General features: G+C 43.1%; 2 protein-coding genes across 7 annotated transcripts in view; one reads left to right on the top strand and one right to left on the bottom strand.

The window, feature by feature from the left end:
• The window catches only part of LOC143908059 (synaptogenesis protein syg-1), a 356,526-nt gene that overhangs the window by 163,187 nt on the left and 168,570 nt on the right, over positions 1 to 24,769 (top strand). The gene's annotated exons all lie outside the window — the stretch shown is intronic.
• The window catches only part of LOC143908061 (uncharacterized), a 217,848-nt gene that overhangs the window by 170,420 nt on the left and 22,659 nt on the right, over positions 1 to 24,769 (bottom strand). The window contains exon 2 of the mRNA XM_077425342.1: positions 9,764 to 9,982. The gene's annotated coding sequence lies outside the window, so the exon portion shown is untranslated. The remainder of the gene's footprint in view (positions 1 to 9,763; positions 9,983 to 24,769) is intronic.

Genomic DNA, 24,769 nt, shown 5'->3' with positions numbered 1-24,769 from the left:
ATCGGATAGCCGGCTCGCATATTTGCCGTAACGTGAATTTCTTGCGGGGTACGTAATGATCGGAATGTCCAATCTTTTTTTGCATACATCAAGTTTTGCGCAATATATTTATAATTAATTTTTTTTAACATTGATGGTGGTAAAATGCCAATTAAAATTTTCTTATATCTACTGACAAACAAACATGGTGATAAAACAGATAAATGCGAAACAGATAAATAGAAATAATGAACAAATAAATGAAAGATTACCTTAACGAACTTGAGCCAATAGAAAAATACGGCAATTCTCTCGCTTTTTCGCAATGTACCGTTTAGAATTTCAAATCGCAGTTACTGCTCGATTAGCGGTGTTTTTATCGATAAATTATACCGGAATAACACTTCGAATAATGGAACGAGGTGCGGCGCTCTACGGTGGTAATAATCTCCTGGCGCATCTCTGCGGTCATTGGAAAAAAGAAGAAAAAACGTTAAAAATGCAGAGAAGACAATAACTGGAACTAAAGATCGGCGCGATAGAGACGAAAAGGGAAGAAAGAAAGAGAGAGAAAGAGAGAGAGAGAGAGAGAGAGAGAGAGAGAGCGAAAAATGGAATGGAATAGTAACGGCAAATGTATATAAAGCCAGCCGCAAGCTGCCTCCTGATCTCTATCTCGACAAACTTTCATATTATCCGATCTCTCAACCAAATAATGAGAGGCGAGTGTGAGATTGCGAAAAGAAATTGCCGATGGGAATTTAGCCAGGCTCTTTTTTTGTCAACGAGCATAAGTTAATCTTTAAGTCAGCCTTTTCTGGTATACGGCGGGTGAATGGAATTGCGGGAGAAATTGGACTTTAAATTAAAAACTTTCTTATTGATTCACTTCCACTCGCTTGGGCTTACTCCACTAATCCACCTGGTCGCCAGGAAGCAGTTACTCTTATGACCAAGCGCTGTACTTTCCGCGGGGCGTGAAGTTTTAACTCTAATCCGATTCATCTTCCGGCTTTATCGAACCGGCGTTGCTATAATCTGGTACTTCAGATGGATGATAAGGAACCTATTTAATCGTTATACGTTCTACCAATACTTACAATGCTATTTTTTTTTACGATAAATGCATATTAAAAACAATTATACGTTATAAAGAAACAGAGAGAAAGAGAATAAAATAATTTTTATGTTTTAATTAGCCTTAGCAATATAAAACTATTATATAATAAAAAAAAGTTTGCGTGTTAAATCGAACGTTAAAAATAGAAATATTAACGAACAATTAAGTAAAATGCGCGATATCCGATCAGAAACGATTCATATTGTTGTCATATTTCTGTATCATGCAGAAAAATACTCGCTGTCATTAATCATGATATACTGGTATAACGCCGCGGTGACCAATTAAGCGTTTATCTGTTCTTCTTTCCGCCGCGCCCGATAATAGTACAACGTAAAACCTGCCAGCCCGACGCCGTTCGTTCGTACAAATCGATCCCAAATGACCGCGCGTCGCACTTTTTCACAAACATTTTCGTCGTCGGCCAGTGCGCGGCAGATATTTAGACGACTGCTATGTTACTCTACGTGTACTCCTCGGTGTACTCTACGTCAGGCGCTTTTGTCTCGTATACGCGCTAAAGTGGATTATGCATGGAAGAAATAGCGTCAATGTTATACCCAACCGCTGTGTACACGTGTGACGGCGGCGGCGGAGCGGTGTTCGCGACATTCATTTAACCGCATTTCTGCGGGACTGACTAAAGTGCCGTGCTTTCGTTACTGCAAGCCTTTTGTTTACAATAGACGCGGCAATCGCTTTTGCCGTCATGCGCTCGTCCGACCGTTGACTAGACGGCAATATGATACGATATTAACAATACCTGGGCCCAAGAGCCAGCGCACGTTCATCTTGCCCGTTTAAGTAGAACAAGTGTGTGGCTGACGCGACGTGAGGCTATTTACCTCGCTTTTTGATCAGGAAGAATTTAAAACCGGTGTGTATATATAATTCTTTCTTTAACAGAAAATTGGTAAGAATTTTTAGAAATGTTCGCTCTAAAGATATCAAAATGAATAATGTCAAAGTTGGATTGCAAGATGACTAATTAAATTTCAATTACAAACATTAGTTCAAGAAGCAAATTTCGTACTGGAAGATTTTCAAAATCGCTTAAGCTGATCTTCTTTTCTATTTTTTTATCACGGAATAAGTTTGATTCGCGACAGAGAATTAATAATGATATCGAGAGCGTGGAGAACGATTCAATCGTGCGGATCGTGCAGCGTTCTATCAAACTGCCGCAATACCGCCGATGGAGATGAGGTAACTTTCACGATTCCCGAATTGATGGGAACAGAAAATCGTGCCTCGCGCCCATTCCAATTCGCACGCCCGCCGCGTGCGTTTAATCAAAAGGCACGTGCACCTATCGTCGGCCTGTGTTGCCCGTCTCTTAATTGCAATCAGATTTTACCCGGATTGATCTGTGACAGGATTTCACGCGATTCGGCCGACCGTTCCGGACACGGCTCGCTTTATCCATTAAACTGCCAGCGGTAGCTGGGGGAGATATTTTCGTTAGAAGCTGTCACACAACACGTCGCGACCTACCGTCGCTGACAATCGTTCCTCTTTTTGAACATTCACTAATCGTAAGAGCCTAGCTCAATTAACTCTTTCTCTCATATATTTTTCCAGTTACATACGCCTGCAGTAATATTTCGATAAAAATAAAATTTGCTCAGTATCATTACATTGTTCATTACATAAATTTAATCATACCAAAAGTGTCGCATATTTTGATACTTTACATCATTTTGTTGCACTTAGTGGAATTGTCACAATTATTTGGTTTCTGATAATCCAGCTGCAAATATGTTAGCATATGTTCCGCGACTTGAATCTTCGCGTTAAATTATTTTATTTAAAGGGGTAAACTTATCTCGTGGATACAAAGTATTCAACACAATTACAATTTAATTTACAAATAAACGACGCAGTGTGGTTCATATGTAATGAGTGCTTTCTCTTTCTCTTTCGGGCGCGCGGGCGCGAATTTGCGATGCTTTCAAAGAACAATGACCGTTCTTCTCGCAGAGCGGGCACGATCACTATACAATATCGTGTTTTAGCCGGCACGTAGAGTCCGCGAAGGTACGGGTGAAAGTTAAAATGCAAACGCGCATGAAACGGCCGGCCGTGCAACAACATCGGCAAATAAAAATGTCGACGCGGTGAGACTTTATTGCCGAGTCGCTTCGAAACTCGTTTAGCCAATTCGGCGGTTAATCTATCTACGTGATGCGATTTTGCCGTGCGTCGCGTCGTGCAACGTGTACGTCAACCTGCTCGGGACGTCCACGCCACGGTACTTTTTATGAGCCTGCAATTTTATGTGGGTTATAGAAATACAGCATTTCTTCTTGTCTCACCAAACGCGTTTGTCTTACTCACGTATCTTGTAACTTGTCACTTACTATACTTCGACGTGAAACGACATTAACGATCGTGTTGGCGACGTCAACATTTATTAGATATATATTCTTGTCGGAATTTTCTCACGAAAATACAAATACATGGTTTGCGTGTTCTCTACGTAAATTTCATTAATGTTCGTTTGATGGATCCTTCTTTTGCTGAACATGAGCGTGGTACTTTTGTTTCATATCACAACTTGCCCGCAGGCGATATAACGAACTAGCCTGCACGATATTTTAATTAGTTCTAATTAATTAGTTCTATCTCTCTCCTTCTCCCTCTCCTCTCCTATTTACGGTATTATTTTTTACGCACCTCACGTAGATTGTGTTTGCTCGGTAAACAAAATCTTCCTCCCGCAGACACTAGCGTGTTATTTTCGTGGCGTGTCATTACTTGGGAAATTGTTATTGCACTTGTAGTCAGGCGACAGTAAACCACAGACGGCGATAACTGCCTGTTTGGCCTCCTTGTTATAATCTTCGAGGGTTGAGAGAAGTTATATTTTATTCTTCATCCATCAAATAAATTCCGTCGGACACGAGCGTGCTGCCTCCGTACTTCCGCGCGGTGCGGCGCGGCGGTCTGGCCGCTAGAAAATTAGTATGCTACGACGACACGCGGCTCGAGAGACGATTAAGCTCAAGGACGCGTCGCCGCGGACCTCATTTATCGCACGAGACACGCGATCGTTCGCGTACCCTGAGACCACACGTATAACTCGATGACAGGGCTAGCGTTGCAGCCGGCGATAAGACGATTCCGCTTCGCTCTCCGCAGCAAAAAGGGACGCGGCTGGTAGGATCGGTAGACATCAGGCAACTCTAGCTTGCGTTCAGCCCTGATACCGCACTATGGTTTATGCTTCTGATAAAGTCGACCGTATTATACGGTAGATTATGGGATGTGTCCGGCCGGACGTATTGCTCATGCTTGCACGTGCTAAATTTGGAAATCATACCTTAACTAGATATTCTAGGACTCTAGGTAGTATGTCTAGGCAATATCTGGACGGTCTTCCAGTATATAACGCAAGAAACACAGATAGTGAAAGAAGGAAAAAGAGAAAGAGGGAGGAGAAACTAATTTTTTTTATTAATTATTTTTTGATTTTTTATTATTTTTTTCTAGGATTGTTGATGCCCTTAGAAAATCTTAGACAGCTGAAATTAAAATTAGCATATCTATTAATGTATATGCTAGCAGCATATATACAACATTGATTTAAAGTAATTGAAATACTCGGTGTTTAGTATCAATGTGTGTGTGTGTGTGTGTGTGTGTGTGGGGGGGGGGGGGTAGTTAAATAATATTTAATAGAGAAAAGGGAGAGGGGCAAATGCATTCCTACACTTGCATTTGCGTGTAAACGAGGAGTGAGGGGATGCGTATGTTACGGTTATCGGAAACGAGTTACCGTGGGATAGAGCGTTTTGGTTTACAGTTTAGCGTTTCACGTTGCGGTCACTCGCGAACTCGCTGGCTCGCTTCGAGATGTTGCGAAATTACTTGTCATCGGGCACGCGCGTCACAAAGCCCGCGTTACTGCAAACACGAAGTAACGCGCCATTGAAATTCTCACGGTACTGCGGTTATTCCAACAAAACCGATGGAAACACGATATCTCGATGACGAATTCTTTACATTATTCGAAATCGATTCTCCCTCAACAGAAATTTCCATTTTCGCGTGTCCTTTATGCCGCTGGGGGTAAAGTTCGCCGATTCGCAAATCGGGAATGGATTTTCCCCAGATTTAATTTTGTTTCACACGTACAATTATGCACGCGACATTACTCTTGCGCTGCGAGTAATGCCCCACGTGTTAACCTTTTACGATACGTATTTTTGATCGAAACGTGCGTGAACTTTAGCGTAGCACTCAACAATGGAGCGTAATATGAAATCGTTGCGCGAGCGCGCCATGAAGCGTTCGCATATTGGATCCTTCGGCTTTCGTGGGATTACAGCACGGGTTCAATAATATCCATAATGCCTCTCGATAGCCTCGATGCTGGTCATTTCGCCTCTCTGCCCTGCCCGTTATCCGTCTCGAGCAGGTAATCTACGATGTAGCTCCTTGAGAAACGCTTCTGACCTCTCAGAGCGGGTCACCGTATCGTAATAAGTCCTTACGATTTATATGCCCTCCCGGTATATAACAAAGACACCGTACTCGACAAATAAAATAATTTATCCGTCCTCGTCCGCCTCGCTTTAGCCCCTTCGCGTATCCTAAATTACACGATAATGCACAGGGTCTTAAATTTTCTGCACGGCAGAAACATGGCTGAACAGTAAAAAGAAAAGAGTGCTGAAAAGGGGAGAGGGAAAGAGAAAGAGAAAGAGAGAGAGAGAGAGAGAGAGGGAGAGAGAAAAGAGAAAAAGAGGGATAGAGTGACAAGAGGATGGTAGACAGAGAGCTAGAGAGAAAGAGGTGAAAGTTCGCGAAGGTAGCCGGAGCCGGCTTGCAACTTGCAGGAGTAGGACATGAGAGATGGTGGAGAAGAAAACAACGCGCCAGCTACTCGTTGCTGCTACGAACAGTATTTCGAAATCTAAAGCAATGGTCTAGTTATGTTGCATCTTTTCCTCTTTCCTTCCTTCCTTCCTTCCTTCCTTGCTTCCTTTCTTACTCTTCCTTCCTCCGCATATTCTTCCTTCACATATTTATCGCCATTGCGGAAACTATGATAACCCTCGACATACGTACGTACTTTACTATTCCGTATATTCTTCGGTAAACCGTATCTAATGGAAGGACAGCGATACGGGTATGTGTATGTGTGTATACTTCAAGTGAAGTGGATCCTTCTTTCACCCGACTCTCGTGATTGTCTCGATTTCCTCCTTGCGATGGCCAGATTCATCTCCTCATATAACGCAACAGCGCGCCGAGATCGCCCTCAAAATAGCTCGGGGATTTCTAAACTGTATATCACGTTTGAATTTTTTGTCCGCGCGGAGACAACCGAGTCTCGACGAGATTCATATTGCAGGGTCCGTTTTATCGCGCCGCGCCGTGGCGCGTTACGTGCCAGTGACGGGGGATGTCAACGATCCCGGCAGAGTCCTTATGCTCGTCGCGTAATACAGAACTACCCGTTCGTAGGCAGGTATATACAGAGGACGCGGACAGGAGCGCGTCTTCGCGTTGCTTAGGTATCTGTAGCCGGGCTATCCAATATCACATTCTTTTTTTTCCCCCGAGATCTTATTTGCCGAGGACCCGAGACGACGCAACGACGATGAAGAGAACGGCGCCGTACAATATCATCTCTTGTCCATCCAATCCTGAGTTGTATCGGTTGACATCGTTCTTATAGGCGTCCAGCTACCCGTGGAGATCTCGTCGATTTTAGCGGAGGTAGAAAACTGGTCTCGAAGGGAGGGAAAAGGGGGAGGGAAGAAAGGACAATCGGTTTTCTAACGGTGCATTGATCTGTTTCGTTTCAAATTATTTTCTTTCCATTTCTCGCTTTCCCTTTTCATTTGATTCTGCATAAGAAGAAAATAATTTTCTTGATTTATGCGTCTATGCCATTCATGACGATTTTACGACGTATTCAGCGAACGGTTTGTTAAATGCGTCACACATTAGATAGAATTATCCGAGAAAAATATATTGTTAGGTTACTAAAACTGTGTGATATTTATATGCAGTTATTACATCGAAGCTAATTCAACGAATTCATTCGGCTAATTATGTTTGCACGTCCATTTGCTATAATACCGCTGTACTTCAAGCGCGAAAATATAATACGTCGCATAAAGCCCTTTCAGTGGCGGTGAAGAAGATTCTGAAGATTATTACATTAGATAAAACGCGGCTCGCTCGTTTATAAACATCGCATTGAACATTGAATGTACCTCCGGTTTTAAACACGCAAAAGTTAATACGTGCCGCACTTTGTATCGTATCTGGTAAAATTGTCCTGTGCGATGTGTATCACGATAAAATAATCTTGATGAGGTCAATTAATTGCACGGTTTAACGGTTTAACGGTTTAAACGGTTTCTCCTTGCCCCGATTCACGATGACTTTCGCGGATTAGCGCAAAAGTCGTCGTGAATATAATGTCGATGTGTCGACATTTGCGAGGGAAGAAGCCGCTTTCGCTTATTTATCATGCCAACGTACATACGTTCTCCTGCTCGGTCGCTGGCCTTGCGAAGTAACAAAGGAATCAATCGATTACTAGCCGTGGGACCGGACAAACGGCAGTCTCGCGTCAAGCAGCGTGCGATGAGATAAGCATCCATCACTGGTATACGTCTCACGATCGTATACCGTGTACCTCTCTCCGCTTTAATGCCGTAACTGCAGCGACGCTAGCAATCAAACTTAGCGCGTCTGTGGAAAGAAGCGGCCACCATGGAAATTGTTATTGCGGAAAGATAACGTAACGCATAACACCGCGAATCGATTGTCATCGAGCGCGTAATCGTGGATCCAGACCAAGCGAGCAAAGACGAACGGTCACGAACGAACATTTATGGACGAACGCGACGAGCGCTTTTTCTTTGAAATACTGATAAAAGAAATGTTGATGTTCGTCGATGTAAATTCGATCTCATATACGGTCATCGAAGTAAATTCGTTCGTTCGTGTTTGTTCGCGCACGCTCTCTCGATTTGGCACTACGCTGAAACATCTCCGATAAACGCCACTTCTCGCTTCGACGCGTCGGATCGTATCATCTCCTCTTTTGCGACAATTTTGCGATTTACGACGGCGTTCTATATTCCCGACCGCACGAATCGACATCGTGAAACTTTTGCATTTCGCGAACGTCATCGAAATCAGAAATCAGTTTAATTTTTTCGTATATCGTAAAAATTCTCGACACTTCTGCATCGTAAACGAAGATAATTATTTATTCGCTATTTTATCATCGTGAGAGAGAGAGATTAATAATTACCATTACCGTAAATTACAATAATTATTATGTCGCATAATTATGTATATAATTAATTCGCGGTGCAGTGTTATGTAATGCGGCGCTAAGAGCTCTTAAGATCGATAAGTTTCTCTACGAGACAAAGTTGTCGCGCGAGGTGAGAGGTAGCAACGACATAAGCGTAACTTGACGACGTAAATGATGCGCGCGTGTGTATGCGTGTAGGCAAGCACGATGTAACACAGTGGAGGTTCGATAAAACGAAGGAATCGCGGGATAGGTATTATTCTTTGTCGAAAGCCGGCTTATAAGCCGGCGTATTGATCCCGACGAAGATATAATCTAATGGGCTCCACTTTCCTACCTCGCGTTATACTCTTTACGAGTATATCATTCACTGTTATAGCACCATTTCACTAGTTACGAAGTAATAAGCACGCGTAGAGCAATTTATATGATAGCGACATGTATAATATACACATAATTCGTTTCTCCGCCTTTCGTGTCGGACTATGCGGACAATTAGGATTATTAAATCGAGATTATTTTAGGAAGATAAGCTTGAAGATCGCAAATTAACATAACGGATATTAATATGAACAATTTTTCAGTGCATTAAACACGTAATTATATGAGTGCTCTGCAAACATGTAAATAAGCGCAATAATTTGTTTGAAGTCTCGAATTTTATCGAGCACCGAGACTGCTTGTAATAATCACGATCGTGCCACCGCCGGCACTGGCAGTCCATAAATACGTTATCTCCCATGAGAAAAGTCGGTGTGTCTCTCTTTTTCTTTCTCTTTCACTCCTTGTCTTTTTCTTTTGCAGTCCATCTATTTTTCCCCAGAGTAGTTTGGATTGCCCGCTATTCACGATTCGTTTCTCGTCTAACTGTTGAATCTGCGTCCGGTTCTTCTCTTTCTCCCATTTCCACGTCGGACGTGGAAAATCGCTGTCTATTTCGCGGCAGTCGTTGCATTATTTTTCACCGAGTTGTTCCCGGTATGCATTTTAAGATTGATGGATTAATTCGATAATATGTACTTTTTAAACTCGTCGAAATTCCAAGTATACACGCAGGCAAATAACGTTTGAGTGAAAAATGCTTGGGGGTTTTAATCATAACAGATTAAGTAACATATCTGTTTTATTTTATAATATTTATGAAAAAATCTGTTAATAAATGTGCGGTTACTAAAAAACCCTGGTACTCTTAGAATTAAAGTTTAAAGAAACGTAGGATCCTACAAAGTATGGAAATTCACGTAAAATTCCGGCGTATTTCTATAATTTTTGCGAAGAATATATGAGAAAACGCACTCATTCCGAGAGGAGAGAACAGGCAAAGGGGATCGATGCATTACGTGACCGAGCCAATTCTTAAAACTATAGTTCCTTACCTCGCTCTTGTTTGTTTCTTGTTTCCGGAGCGTACGCTTCGAGGCACGTACTTTCCGAGTCCTCGTGCTCTTCTCCGTTTGTCCTCGCGGACTCCCGATCTGGTCCAAGATTTTCTTCGTCTTCTCGTACGGTCTAGCACAACCGGACAATTCAGCGCACGTTCGCCGAAAGGCAGAAGGAACGGAACGAGGCTCGTGCCAGGCAAGTAGGAAATCGAGCTAGAAAAACCAAGAGACAAAACAGTGAGATCAGAAGAGGAAGAACACGATCTCTGTGAGGAGAAAGAGGAGAGGGAGAAAAGAAGAGGACGAGGATGTACGAACAGAGCGACGCTTGTATCGGTGGCCACGAAGACAAATGATGATTGCGACAAACATTTCGGGGCGTCGGCGTCCGTCCAATCCGGACGGAACAATCCTGGTGCGAGGAGAGCGCTCGATTTCATTTTCTGAAGAGGCCACCAACGAAAGTTGTCCGCTCTGAATGTAGAACAGGACGAGATACACTCGTTGGAACGCGGCGCGATGCAATCCTTTCCATTCCCGTCCTCCCGTTTCCGGGACAAAGAGATCGATCGGGTGTTGTCCCACCGAAAAACCGCGCTACTCTCGCTATACGACGTCGCAGAGGTCTGGCTCGATCAAAGACCAAGTTCCGGCCGCGATGGAATTACCGCGAAGAAACATCACGCCACAAGACCTTTAATTATCTGCGGTAGAAGACGGAGAAGAGAAAGAGAGAGAGATAGGAGAAGCTGATACTCTACCGAGGATAACACTTTCTCTATATACGCCCGCAGCGATGGATGTGGTTTCCGTTAATTATCCTCGGAGTTTCTCCGTGTCCATCCAACTTTTTTATTTACATTTGCAACGTGGCTTCGAATGTATCTTTCGCGTTGGATTACGGTCCAGTCAGCGATTCATTTCATTACGTACCTTTCTTTCAAGAAGAAAAGAAGAGAATTTACTGTCTATAGTTCCTTCGGTATTGAGATTTAAAAAGCGGTAGAAAAGAGACAGGACACCTTTTAGACAATTTTATCTGACGATCAGATGGAAATAAAGAAACCGGGCATTAAATAATAATCATCGAGCCGCGACGAAAACTGCGTCTCATCCAATTTGCGCCAACGACGCTCCGGAGGAGCCAATGTCGTAATTGAATAGAAATAATTACGCAGCTCTCGAGCGGCTCGGCGGCGGCGCGCGGCGGCTCGATTGCGGTCGTTCCAATTTCCGCGCGGTTCGCGGTTGTTCCATATTTCTTGATAAGACGCGGTCTGCCCCGGAGACACCATAACGCTCGCTCTGTGTATATACGCGCACTTCGCAACGCGGTGACGTGTAGGAGGGGTTACGGCACTCTCGGGAGCCCGGTTAATACGTCTTTCCCCCGTACCTCAGGTCTACCTCTCTGTCACTGCTTTCCCTCTCTCGGTCCGCACGCCAGCCCTCAACCCCTTTGCGCGCTCCTCTCTCTCTCTCTCTCTCTCTCTCTCTCTCTCTCTCTCTCTCTCTCTCTCTCTCTCTCTCTCTCTCTTTCTCTCGTGCTGGTACCTCATCCAGCTCGCTATCCTCATCTCCGCCATATCCGAAAATCCCCTGCACGTACTGCTGATTTCATAATTTCGGCATCTTGCCAGGTCGAGCCGTACGTGACCGGTTCTCGTGTCCAAAGAATCGTAGGTCAACCCGAATATATCGTTGACGAACATCGTCATAAAAGACAAATGGATGTGGAATATAAATTTCACGCGTACATAATAATACATATTAGTTAAATTATGGGCTGTCTTATAATGTATTTGAATATTATAATTTTAACATAAAAGTTAATAACACATAAAAATTCGAGTTGCTTAAAATAAGATTTGAAATCGAAGTTCTTGAAAGTTTTGAATACCTAGAAAATCGTTCCTTAGAAACGTTGGCAAATCTAAAACATTTAAAGTTTTTAAAATTGTTACCTATGTCATATGACATAGAAAATAGATTGAGACAGTAATGTAAAGTGTTGTAAAATAAAAAATATATTATTGAAATATTCAAGACTTTCTTAAGACTTAAAAAAATGTTTGAGTTTCGAATATTTGAAACATTTTGAGATTTTTATGATATATTTGAAATGATTCAAAGTATACATCGTTAACTATTTATCTATAAATATCTCTGTAAATCTCATTATGTCGATTTGTTGGAAGTAGAAAGATAAAGAAACAATTTTGATAATTATATTGATAACACGCTGAATTAATAAATATAATATTATTTGTATTCTTTATTTTTACATACAACATGCTCGCGTATCCATTAGCGCGTGTGGTGTTTGAAATTTCTATATAAAATTGACGATAGATCGTTCACCGAAAGTAAATTGTAAAATCAACAATCCAGATTGCTGCACCAAAAGTTATCTCATTGATTCGCAGTCGTACGTATGTACATATACATCGATACGATGCAAGCCTGTCAATATTTTTCCGGATGAAATTCAAACGTACACACTGTCGCACTGTATTCGCTGTTTTTATTTCGCCAGAGCTCAACGAGAGTGAGGATTCGCCGTCGCGTCGGTCCCGATGAGCACGTAGTACAACCGTAATATTGCGCCGACATTATCACACCGCCTTTGCAATAATGTCCGTCATCATTTTCCGCTCTCGTGTAAAAACACGATGACGTCCTGTAATATCCGGTAATGAAGGAAAGGGGAAAGAAGCGTTAGAATAATTAATGAGATAACCTGACCTGGGAGCTTGTCGAGAGGGTGCGAGTAGATTGGTACTTACTCGTCCACTCTCTCGTTTTCCCTCCGGGTATCTCTCTCAGACTCTCACTCGTGTTCCACTCAATACGGAGGTATGATTAATGGTGGTAATATGCCCGGACCGTTGTTTCTGACTGGAGGGCATACGCGCGAGTTCTGGCCTCCGGAGTGGCGTCAGAGATACAAGGCGTCATACATAGAAGCATATAGGATGCGTACAGGGGGCATAGAAGCTCCGTTTTGCGGACGGACGAGCGGAAGACACCGAACGGAGCTCCATAGTTCTGTGACAACACTAAGGAAGCCGTTGCCGACTGTCGAACGGCATCAGCCAACCGGCATATCATCGTCGTCGGATCATCCGATATGTAGAAACTTGCCGGCCATTGTCGCGCACGGTTATAACGTGCCGACCGCGTATATCTGTGCACAGGCTCCGCAACGACGGACTAGAACTGCTATTAGAGAGACGGGGACACTCGTGGAACATGCGCTCGTACACACATAAGTGCACATTCGACGGGACGGATAGACCAGGTGTAATGTGTGGGTGTTGTGCGCGTGTGCTTGCGGCTATTAGAGGGAGAGGGGGAGAGAGGGAGGGAGAGAGGAGAGAGAGAGAGAGAGAGAGAGAGAGAGAAGGGGGAAGGAGGGAGACAGAGAAATGGCTCAGAACGTTCGTGTACATACAGCCGGCCCGTTGTCTCTGGAGAATGCCAAATGGAATCTCTGAATTCTGTCGGTCGAGGTTGAGCTACGCGAGAAATACCGGTATCAATACCGGCGTTCCGTTGCTCGCTTCCATGCCATCCCGACGGGATGCGCCTACCCGTCATCGTCACTTAGCGCGTCCATTGTACGAGCCGTGATGGCCTCTTTGTCGTACCGCCGCCAGTAATACCCCGAGCCGAGTATTATCGGCATCGAAACAAGGTATCGAGAGGCATTACTCGTCTCTTCGGTATTAAGTATACTTAGTAGCGTTTGATGCCACTTCGTTCTTTTCTCTGACAGTGGCTGTTTTCCTCCGCGTCGCCGCGGCCGATCCAACAGTATACCGACGAGACGCCCCAAATTGCACCATATTTATTACTGCGCTTTTAAACTGTCGATTAATGAACGAAGATGTATATATGTGCCATTTATCTTTCACCCGCGATCAAACAAGCGGCGTTTTTCTCTCGATTTATAGTTCATGCCACGGAAAGACTTCCGCACAATAGAACGTTCTTTCGAACAATACCGGCATATCGCTTTGCCGCTCGCGGAGAAAAGATCGTCGGGTTTTCTATTATTGGCGAGAACCGCGAGACAGGAGAGGGAAAGATCGCGTGACAGAATGCATTCAATCGTTCCGTACGTACGCTGAACCCCGTATGCGAGAATGACATTTAAGACAAAAGAGATAAAAGCGGAGGGGGGCTTGGAGACAAATATGTGGTTAAGAAAAATTCCATGAAGCGGATATCGAACGGGAGAGCTAATCGCGCGTACCTATTTCGGAAGTAAAGAAACGATAGGGTGCAACTTTCTCTTTCTTTTTCTTTTTTTTCTTTTTTTTTTATGGAACATAACCGTCTCGCGAAAGAAGGTTATTACCTCGCGATTCCCTCGGGACGAACTAAAAACTTCATTCTTTCTGAGAGAGAGCCGTTCTCCACTCCGCTTTCTCTCTCTCGCCGGCGGGTTTTTGTTCTTTCTCGTTTTCTTACCGTTTCTCCTTTCTCACGTCCACCGGTACATCGCCCGGTCCGTTCCGGGGCAACACAACCGGACGCTTCTCACTCACCGGCCCCTCGCCATCTCCCCCGAGCTTTCTTCCGTTCACCCCCTCCGCGCGAGAGACGAGAGTTACACGGAGCGGCTGCGCCAGTTTCGCCGGTGTACCCCGGCAGCAATTTAAAATAAAGATACAAAAATCCGCGGGAGGTAAAAACAGAAGGAAGCTCGATAAGAGCCGTCCCGTTTCTGCATTCTTCGCGCACCTACCTCACTCCCCGCGCCCCGTCGCTCCTCTTTTATTCAACTCTGCGGTGAAAAAGAGACCGGACGGACGAGAAGGACGGCCGATTCCTTCCGGACGTTTAACGCCAGAATCGCAGACTCGCGCAATTCTTTTCGGCTCCGGTGACGACGACAATAACAATAAGGATAGCGGGGCGCTCTTATATTTCGCATTAAAACGTAAATGTAAGGCAAAAGAAGTTCGCGTTGTACGATCTATTAATAGCACACCATTGCTTTGCTTTTTTTGACTATTTAAATCTGCAGATTGCATCTGTAGCATGCAGCCTGCATCAACCAATACAAATACTCCGTTTAACCAATCTTCCAAGTTCAGATAGAAAAAATTAGATTAGAGACGTGAATTAGAACCGGCCGAACATTCCGAAGCTTTGGTATACGCCTGTTGCACGAACGCACGCAGGGGATTACGCTCGTTTTAACGAATCATTCGTGTAACTAAAGCGAATTAACAGCTAGAGACGAGAAATGCACGATCAGGCGTGTAAATGCAGGCAGGAAAATTAGATCATAAAGAGTACAGCGCGAGAACTGCGGAAAGTACTGACGGAAAATGAGAGACAGAGAAATAAAGGGAGATGGGGGAGGAAAAACAGTATGGTACTCCGAGATAGAATTATCGAAAATTACACGAAGCAATATACGAACCATAGCACAAGCATTTAAATTACATTTTATGAGTGCGCAATTAAATTAAAATTACAAAAGTTTACTTATTGCAGTGTGTAAAAATGTAATATTTACTCGACAAGTACAGCAGCAATTTTCTGGAACTTATTCTATGTTATTCTGCATACACAAAAGTTGCAAAATAGAAAATAAAGAAAAGAAGAATTTTGCGAAATAGACATAAGGATATATATATAATATCCGAAAGGAGCGAATACTTTCACTAGACATTTATTCAACATTTACTATTAGTTGTGCTTGTGCTTGATTGTGTTTATGGTCATGTTAATAATCGTAAATTTTCTTGATATCTTTTTGATGGGTTTCAAACCGCCGAGTGGAGGTAATGGATCGAGAGAACAGGGGGAAAGAAAATGCTCGAGCGCGTTCTCACACGCGACTCATTGTAGGAACAAGACGAGACAGTAACAATGATAAATTAGGCTATCTGCCAAGAACAGCGAGCACGACTTTGCGAATAACGTCCTGCTTCTGTTCTAACTTTACGAGCTTGCTCGCGCCTTCGGGATCACCAATTAGATGCATTTCGTATACCGTTGGCTGGTGTATGCTGTGGCGCAGAGTAACGTGGCTCTCTCGCTAGCTGCCATCGAAATTACTTCAATTTATCAATTTACGCCGGCATTACCGTAACCAATTATTATTTGCTACAGCTACTACCCTTCCTTCTCTCCCCCCCCATCTCGTCGAAATATATGTATTTTCGTAAATTTATCTCTCGGATGCGCTGCTGGTAATATTTAATGGCAATTCAACAAAGCAAGATAACTTGCAGGTATATTAATATCGAAAACATGTCAAAATTAATGTAAAACAACATCGTTCGAGATCAACGGATCCAAACGCGGAATAAATCATTCTCATCATAGTCTGAATTATAAACCTCCGAATTTTATGGACTTTCTCGTAGATATTCTATTCGCACGGCTGCCTAACGCTCTTTTTCCATTTTTGACCATTTTCGCTGCTTCAGGCGATTTATCTCTCGTTTCACACCACGCGAGCTCGCACTCGATATCTATACTTTGCGGGGTTTCGCACGCGAAAGCAACATTATACCATAAAACGTAACATGCTTCTTTGCCAACGTGTATAAAGCGCACTAGAAATTATTTATATACATAAACGTGATTCTTTCTCAACGAGTATTGTTATGGCGTTGCAATTAGGAGTTCTTTTTTCCGAACTAAACACGCGCGGATGTATACATCCACGCACAATTTCGATATCCGATTTTTATCTATATTACCGCGCGATCGTATCTACATAATTTTATTAATCTGTTGCCGATGGTATTCATGCGGGAAATATTCATTGACACATCGCCTCGAATGTGAGATACGACGTATTATTCGATTCAATAAAATCATAAGGCGGCTGAGAAGCACAGCCTGAATCCGAAGTAGAGCGCGGTCGAGATACTTCTATCTATCGATCGCATAAATTCATCTTCTCCCTTCCTGAATTCCACTCGGCCGAAAAATGCTGTAACGCGGTACGTTCCGCATAATGCAATATTCCTCGTATAAGCATTAAATGCATCTTGCATGTCTCGGTGTCGATTCTCCGGCGGATATTCGATTTACTTTATTACATTGGTGCACGTACATTTATAATGTACCTCCGAGGGATAACGATCTGGTCGGGAATAATCGACCAATAAGTACCCCACATTCTGTAATCTTTGCAGAGACTCATTAAAAAAAAAATTTTTTTTTTTATTCTCTCCACTAATAATCACTAATAGATTCATCGCTTATGATATCTCGCCTCTCTTTCGCTATCTCTGACTCTCTCCCGTTTCTTCTGGTTAGGCAGCGGCAGGAATTAAAGTCTTTATTTTTTCTCCGTTTTTTTTAAATTAAACGTGAGGTCCTCCGATATAATTTGGGTCGAGACCTACCTGCAAGCTAGAGTGCAACGCGAAACGCAGACTCGCCGGTTTCACGTGTATCGTGGGCAGAATTTAAATTGAATATTAGCAGTAGGTGGGGTTGACAAAGAGTCCACTTAACGTTAAAAATGTACTCTTATCATTCAAATATTTCGGCCTTCATACGTTGGACTTCGCATTTCCGGTAAGGTGGCACGATGACGCTTTATTCGCATCATTTTCGATAATTTCACATTTGACATGAAAGGGATATTTATAAAATGTGAAATATGAGATTGACATCAGGCATGATATCAGATACGATCATCCTGCTTTGGATGATGGAACGATAAATTGCGTTTATCTCTGAAATGATAAAATTATACTCTTTCATTCATCAGTCACCTACTCTATTATATATATCTATCTTATTATTAGCCACAATCCATCTGACTTTACGATATTTCACACACATTTGTAAATGGTTTAATTAAATTATTCTTCGCATACGAAGATCTCTTGATTTATCTATATGGCATCCGGCCCGTAAATAAAACAGTCAATGTATATACATTTCTATAATTACTAAAGTTCAATTATAATATATATCTTTTCACACATATATATATATATATATGTTTATATCCACACACACACATTAAATGAATAATATTATATACATATTTTTTTATTTCCACGAGGAGAGGAGAATCGTATTATATACAACAAAAAAGAAACACTATGTACTTATTGACCGAAGTCGGTAATCACTGTTAATCTTACCCCCTTAGAGATTGGATATGTCCTTAGCAATTCTCTTCGTGTCACATGGTTTGCCCCGAATTCTACGTGGCTGTCGTCCGTGCGGTTGCCAACCACGAGACAAAGGTCGATATACAGAGGCCGGTCAGGATCTCGCAGGATTCCCAGAACCTAACGGCCACGAGGGGATGAGGGATGAGCCAGCTATGCGGGAGTTCGTGGGAGGGTGAACGAACGAGGGACGGCGGATATATTCCATGAGATATCTATCCGTAGGCGGAGGACTCGAACCGGTTGGAAAGGTCATACGCCGGTCTAGGTGGAAGTAGGACGAAGTCTTGCTTAAAATGGATGAGATCTCGGATCTTCCGGCGAGTGGATTACCCGCGCGGTCGAGCCAGGCTATTCGTCAAGTCTCGCCGACCGCCGGTGAAGTCGCGTATTTGACCGCTAAATCCTTGCGTTCCCGCGAAACGTATCGCGGTTATTATAACGGTACTGTACGGACGAACTGCCAGCGACGTGACGTCCGCGGAACGCGCGGTGTAAACAGCTATAGTTCTTGGATAACCAGCGACAATTTAGATATACAAGACAATAACTGAAAAATGTATTTTCAACGTTCTAGCGAATAGATCGCATCAGGCTGTTACCTCTGTTCCATCATTTGAGCGTGAAGAAAGAGAGGAAGTGAAGTTAAATCTTACTTCACCCCTTTGAAATCTTTGTTCTCGCTGCTGTTTATTTATCTGGAATAAATTCCTTGTTGCCTCTCTCGCAACACGTTATTCTTGTTGTCGCGGGGAAAGTCTTGCTTCTCAATGTAGCCCACAGATCGCCGTCGTTTCTCTTTCTCTCTGTGCGGAGATTTTTACGACGATCTACGTTTGCAGTCCCTGCGTCGGATGAAAAGCAGGGCGGATAGGAGTCTGTTCGTAGTTAAAGTTTTCGCCTTCTGCTTCAACTTCCCGCAACCGACGTTGTAAATGATCTACCCGCGAACGCAGAAGGGAAGTAAAAATAGAGGGGTAAAATAGTGAGGCACGATGTATAGGATGTCGAGGGGGAATGGTGAGCTGCGGAGTCGGAGTCGAAGTCGAGGGTTGAAGCAGTTTGTGTTTGTTAGAGCCTGAAAGGTGCCAAAGCGAGGAAGACGGACTTGGAGACGAATACAAAAACCCGCGCTCCCTTTCCCCGAGACTAATCTTGATAAATATTTACCACCTTAGTGCATATACCGCGCCACGAGAGAGAGGTGTCTTTACCATTAAGCCGATGGGGGAAGAGCACGGCGGTGTAGCGTCGTCGTCGCTTTCAGAAGTTCCGCGCGCGACGATTCAATCTACCCTGCGGAACAAACAAGGTCTCTTTTAGATCCTCAGCAACGCGATTTTCTCAGTCTCCTTCTTTCGTTGTACCATCACGATCCTTCCTCTTTTATTCCGTCACTTTCTTATTCTCCAGGAGCATAAGACCTACAGGAACTTTGCGATAGTCTATAGCAATCTGAATAATTCATAGTGTACTCTACGCGCAAGAAATAGCTAGATAAATCCATTATTACGGGATGCTGTACCATTTTACGCCAGGTTAAAGATCGATTATAATGCAAATCTCCGTTTGCGAGAGATACACCCGGGTTTAACGAGAGCTCTCTAAAGCCGCCTTTTAAACCTTGGACGTTACATTCTCTCGTGACGGACATATTTTCCAACGCCGAGTCGATAAGCGCGCCGGAGGATTCTTCGAGAGGATACTGTGTTCCGTCAGAAATTTCACTCGGCCTTCGGAATATATCGAATATTTCATAAACGAGCCGGCGCGGCTTGAATTCCGAAGGTGCGCGGACGTCTCCGCTCGCGCACCTGCCTTCCTCTCGGCTTTCGTCGTACGTCACGGTTCCGTTCTTTCGGTTACGCACGTGCCAAAGGGCCTCGCGAGGATCAAGACTCCTTGCTTCCTTCCGTAATAGCGAGAACGATTCGTATGCCCGGCGCGGGACGGGATATTACATCTCGCACGTGCCACGCAGCCGCGATGGCTCCTTGCCTCCTCTCGGTACGAGCGTCGAGGATATAGTGCGGAAATAAGCGCCATTTAAAGGGCCATTTTGAATAAGTCGAATCGTGCGGCCTTTCGCATTTACGCTAAACGTCGTGGATCGGCAAAGCCGCGCGCGAACGTTAAACTTACGTCACCGTAACCGCGATGCGGTTTAATTTTCGACCGAACAAAATCGGAATGCAGAAGATTTTCTTTTAGCACACTCAATAATTTTAAATCTAATTATACATAATTCACTGATCGACTTATGTCAATCGTAATCAAATCGCGTATCAGTAGTACTTTTTATGAATGTTTCACGTTCGCACGATTTTATTTGCTATAATAGTACGACTTTGTGAGTAATTTATATCTGTCATTTATCCATCTAAAATTACAAGATGAACTTTATTTAAAATTTACCTGAAAATCAATATATCCTAGAAGACAGTCTAATGAAATGACTATAAATAATATGATATGAAATGAAGCAAATTGTGAAAATCGAATTACATTTACAATATTCACTTTTATTTTACTGAGACGTTTAATTAATCTCGAAGTTTAAGTGGCTCAGCTATTTCCACTTGAATTACGAGTTGAAAGATTGACGTGTTTTTCTCAGAATAATAAATAAAGCACTTATAGGAATGCATGCGCATTCTGCGGGGACTTTAACACTTTAATTTGTAAAGAGCATTGCAGAAATTACACACATTGTTTGCGCAAATGCATTTCCATTCGTTTGTTTTGATCGCGATAAGTCTTTAGGGATTAATGTCCCACTTTAATCGTATGAAGATCGTGTGAAAATTGTTTTCCTCGTGCAAATTGTTGCCGCACACGCGTAATGCATGAGCTCGTTCTTTAAACTGCTATCACGCTGTCTCGAGCCGGAAGATAACCGCGGTATACAAGTTCTAGGTTGCAGTCGGGACATGACTTACAAAGTGAGTCAAATCTGACTAAATCCTTGCGATCCTACTACGAAGATAGCATTCATGATGGTTACATTAAGTCTTGACTTTTATGGTCATATATGTAGTTAAAGCGCGGCTTTAAAGTAAATATAAATGTTTAAGCTAGTACTTTGTAAAATGTTTAAATTAGTATTTTGCAAATATTTGTTGAAATGTAAAAATATATAAAAGAACTGCTACTGAGTGAGTATTTGCTACACACACACAATCGGAGGAAAATATTGAAAAAAGTATATCTATTTAACTACTCTTTCTGTCATAAATCTCAAGACATATTTTATTTTTGATTTGAGTATTAAAAATTTCTTTTTTTAGTTCTATCTGTTTGCTTATAATATAGAAAAAAAAGATACATTTTAAAAGCATATTCCCTTTTTTTTAATACGTCTCATTCGCATCAGGAAATCAGCTTACACCATTTTCAAAATGCATGTCTTATTAATTTTATTTCGAAATACCCATAATCGTCCGAATCGAGGAGGGACTTTTAACTCGATTATCAATTAAGTGCGTCACATTTCGAACCATTACCGCCCACGCGGATTTTCGTTCCGCGGTCGTTCCGCACGGCCATTGGCGAGATACGCCGGCGATTCGGCGGTTGCACGAAGTATGGATGGTGTACACGAGGTAATGATTTCGAGTGACACACGTGTATATGCTCGTTCGGCGCGCTGTACATATTCCGATACGATCGTCGAGGCCGCGCATTATTAACTCGGATATACCGAGTGGCAATGCCACCTTCGCAAACCGCCACCAACACCAGTCCCTCCCCCTCCCTGACCCCTCTCGTCGTCGGCCAAACGGCGGAGTCATGAATATCGACATGACCGTAAACGCTCGACGGCTCTCGTCGCGTTCACGCCGAACCACAAGCTTCGAGAACGCGTATCACTGCCGCGTATATGCGGAAAATATCGGACGCGAGTCGTTCCGTGCCGTAAAATTTGTTATAAAAGTTGTCGCGGGATGTCATTAAAGTTTTATGTCTCACTGTAGCGGATGTACTCGACACGTTCGTATACCGTAGCGCTCGAAAAAAGCGCAGATTTTTTCCCTGATTTTACCTTAATTACTAGGCGAGAGATAATGCTCTCCCTTTCCCTCGCGATAGACTACAAATTATCCTTAACACTGAAAGGGACAAGGAGTTGCCGTCTACCCGGGTGAATATATTTCCCATCTTGTTGGATGAGACGAAAATAAAAATCGCTCCTCGTGCTACGAAAAACACGAGAATTTCCTCGCAACTTGCCGTTAATTCTGATTAAAAGTTCGTAAAAGGTATAGGATTTAACATCATTTAAAGACTACTTAACAAGTAAAATAATAAATTCTAGTGGTAGAATGTAAACATCAATCATTGCGTTCGAAAGTTTCCGTAATAGAAGCATCAAAAGTTGAGATAGTTTTAAGCCACGCTAATATGGAAACACGGCGCGTAACGTGGTGAAATGTGAAGAGGATCGGAATTTCTTCGCGTGCGCGCCATCAATAGTGAATCAAAGACGTGAAGTAGTAAAGGCGCGGACTCTAGACCGGAGAGAAATGTATACTTTGGTGGCAACACTCGGCGCTCTCTAAGTCTATTTCTTTAGAAGTGGCAATAACAGATTTAAAAGTATATTGGAAAAGACGGAGGTTCTCTCTCTCTCTCTTTCTTTCTCTCTCTCTCTTTCTCTCTCTCTGGCTTTTTCTCTCACCCCGCTCTCTCTTTCTCTTATACACGAGGATACTTGAGAAACATATCTCAAGTATACTCTTTGAATTCTGCGAAAGAAACTTTCCTGCGGAGAGTCTTCCCTCGTCTTCTACTTCTTTCTTTGCATTATGCATCGATATTATGATGTTATATATCGGAAAGTTGAATATCCTTCACGAGCGCCGCGTTCCGATTCAATTATCGCAAGCCTTTAATAACGGACGGAACGACCGTGCCACTTTTTAGAATATCGATCAGTCTCTTTTCTGTTTCTGTATACAATTAATTCTCTGTTTATATGCACAGCATACAAAGGACTGATGTATTCTGTGAAAAAATAACTTTTAGTTTCAACGCGTCAAAGTTACACGAAATATGGATGCCACGATATATTGGACTTGCCTCGACGTTCATCGCGATCGCAACTAATCACTAAACTTCGCTTTAATTTATTAAAATATAATTTGTTTTTGCACGATATTCATGACATTCGCGACATTGCGATGGAACATTTTATTCCAGATAAATTGAATATTTTATTTCGCCGGCTGATTGTCCATCTTCCCATCACGAATGTTACTGTTGCAATAATATCTTTTTATAATCAATGACTCATTAATATTTTCAATGTTTATGGCGTTCGTGCGACGTGCGATAAAACATAATTCTTTGATCAAAGCGAGTTTCTCCATCGCAAGGAAAATTACAATAAATAATTAAACTCATTTTTCTCATTTTTCCGCAACCTCGATATCGAGTGGTGGAACTTGGCAAAAAGTTTGAAAGTTCTTTTTGCGCGAGCTTAACTTGAACCGTAGTTTAATTTACACTTTTCTTAGTCTTTTTCTAATCCTACTTTTGGCAAGAAAACAAGGGTTCGGTTAAAGGCATAGTTAACCGATGTTGGAGGGGTAGGAAGAATGAAACTGACCTTAAGGAGGATTTCGAGACGACACGGCAAAAGAAAATAAAATTAAATAGATATATATATACTCCAACCGAAAAATCAGTTTTCGCTGGCACCGATCGCATGAGCGACGATACATACATCCTCAATGGGCTGTGGGTCCTAAAAGCTCGGCTGAGAAAACAGCCCTTCCTGTTTGTAGCCACGAGTGAATAGATAAAAGAGAAGAGAGAGAGAGAGAGAGAGGGCCGGCGGATACGGCAGTAAGGAGAAGGGGACGAGAGAGAGAGAGAGAGAGAGAGAGAGAGAGAGAGAGAGAGAGAGAGAGAGAGAGAGAGAGAGAGAGAGAGAGAGAGAGAGAGAGAGAGTCCAGGCTCTTTCGTGCCGGACAAGCGGCTTAAGGCGGACGAGAACGGATCCTTCGATTCGCGAAAATCCTGGCGCGCGCGCCCGACGGGAAATTGGAGCGTTAGTAAGAGATGGGACCTGCCCGGGCCGGGCTGTAAAAGGAAGAAAACGGTCTCCGTGAGAGAGGACGTTGAATCGGAGGCGAGCGGTAAACCTAGCGGTCTCCCGAGGGGGATATCCGCGCTGAGCGCGGTTCACCGGGCTCCATGTATCTTTCCCGGTGTATTTACGTGTACGGCCAACGGACACGTGAATACCGCAGGTTGAAGGCGCCCCTGACTCGCCTCGCCTCGCCACGCGCCCCCGACGCACCCTCTAAACCTTCCTTGCGGCGGGTGAGGGAACGACGCCGCGATCCTACGTATTAACGATATCCTCTTCCGTTGAATACGTTGGAGGTTCGGCGCGGTGTGCTCGCTGTCAAGCAAAGGAAGAGGGATAGAGCTTCCCGCTCTTCGGCAATATGAATATGGATGACATGGCGTAATGTTCTCCCTTCAGTCGCCCGCCCCGCGTGTCGGTCATACGTCTAACATTACAACATCGTCGAGACGGGAACGGAACACGTATATGGTTTTTGGCGGATAATGCCTCGAGAGACGGTGGCACCGAGGGTAAAAGCATACTTCTGCCCTTCGTGCATGGTCACCCCTCAACAAAATTTGTCACATAAGATATTAGAAACTTTATTTCGTTTGCAATATTTGACAAGTTACTTTAATAGAGAGATGTAGACGCTCAGTTGAAAAATTTTACATTTTTCCACTGAAAAGAAGTTAAAAGTTCAAGATATTACGGACTTGTTTATCTTAAAACTATATTTATTACTCGAATATCTGTAAT

The sequence above is a fragment of the Temnothorax americanus genome, unplaced genomic scaffold, assembly GCF_048541705.1.
Source record: "Temnothorax americanus isolate GAGA-0224 unplaced genomic scaffold, ASM4854170v1 Scaffold9, whole genome shotgun sequence".
Classification (NCBI taxonomy): domain Eukaryota; kingdom Metazoa; phylum Arthropoda; class Insecta; order Hymenoptera; family Formicidae; genus Temnothorax; species Temnothorax americanus.
Note: the sequence above shows the minus strand (reverse complement) of the source record. Positions and strands in the feature narration are given on the sequence as shown.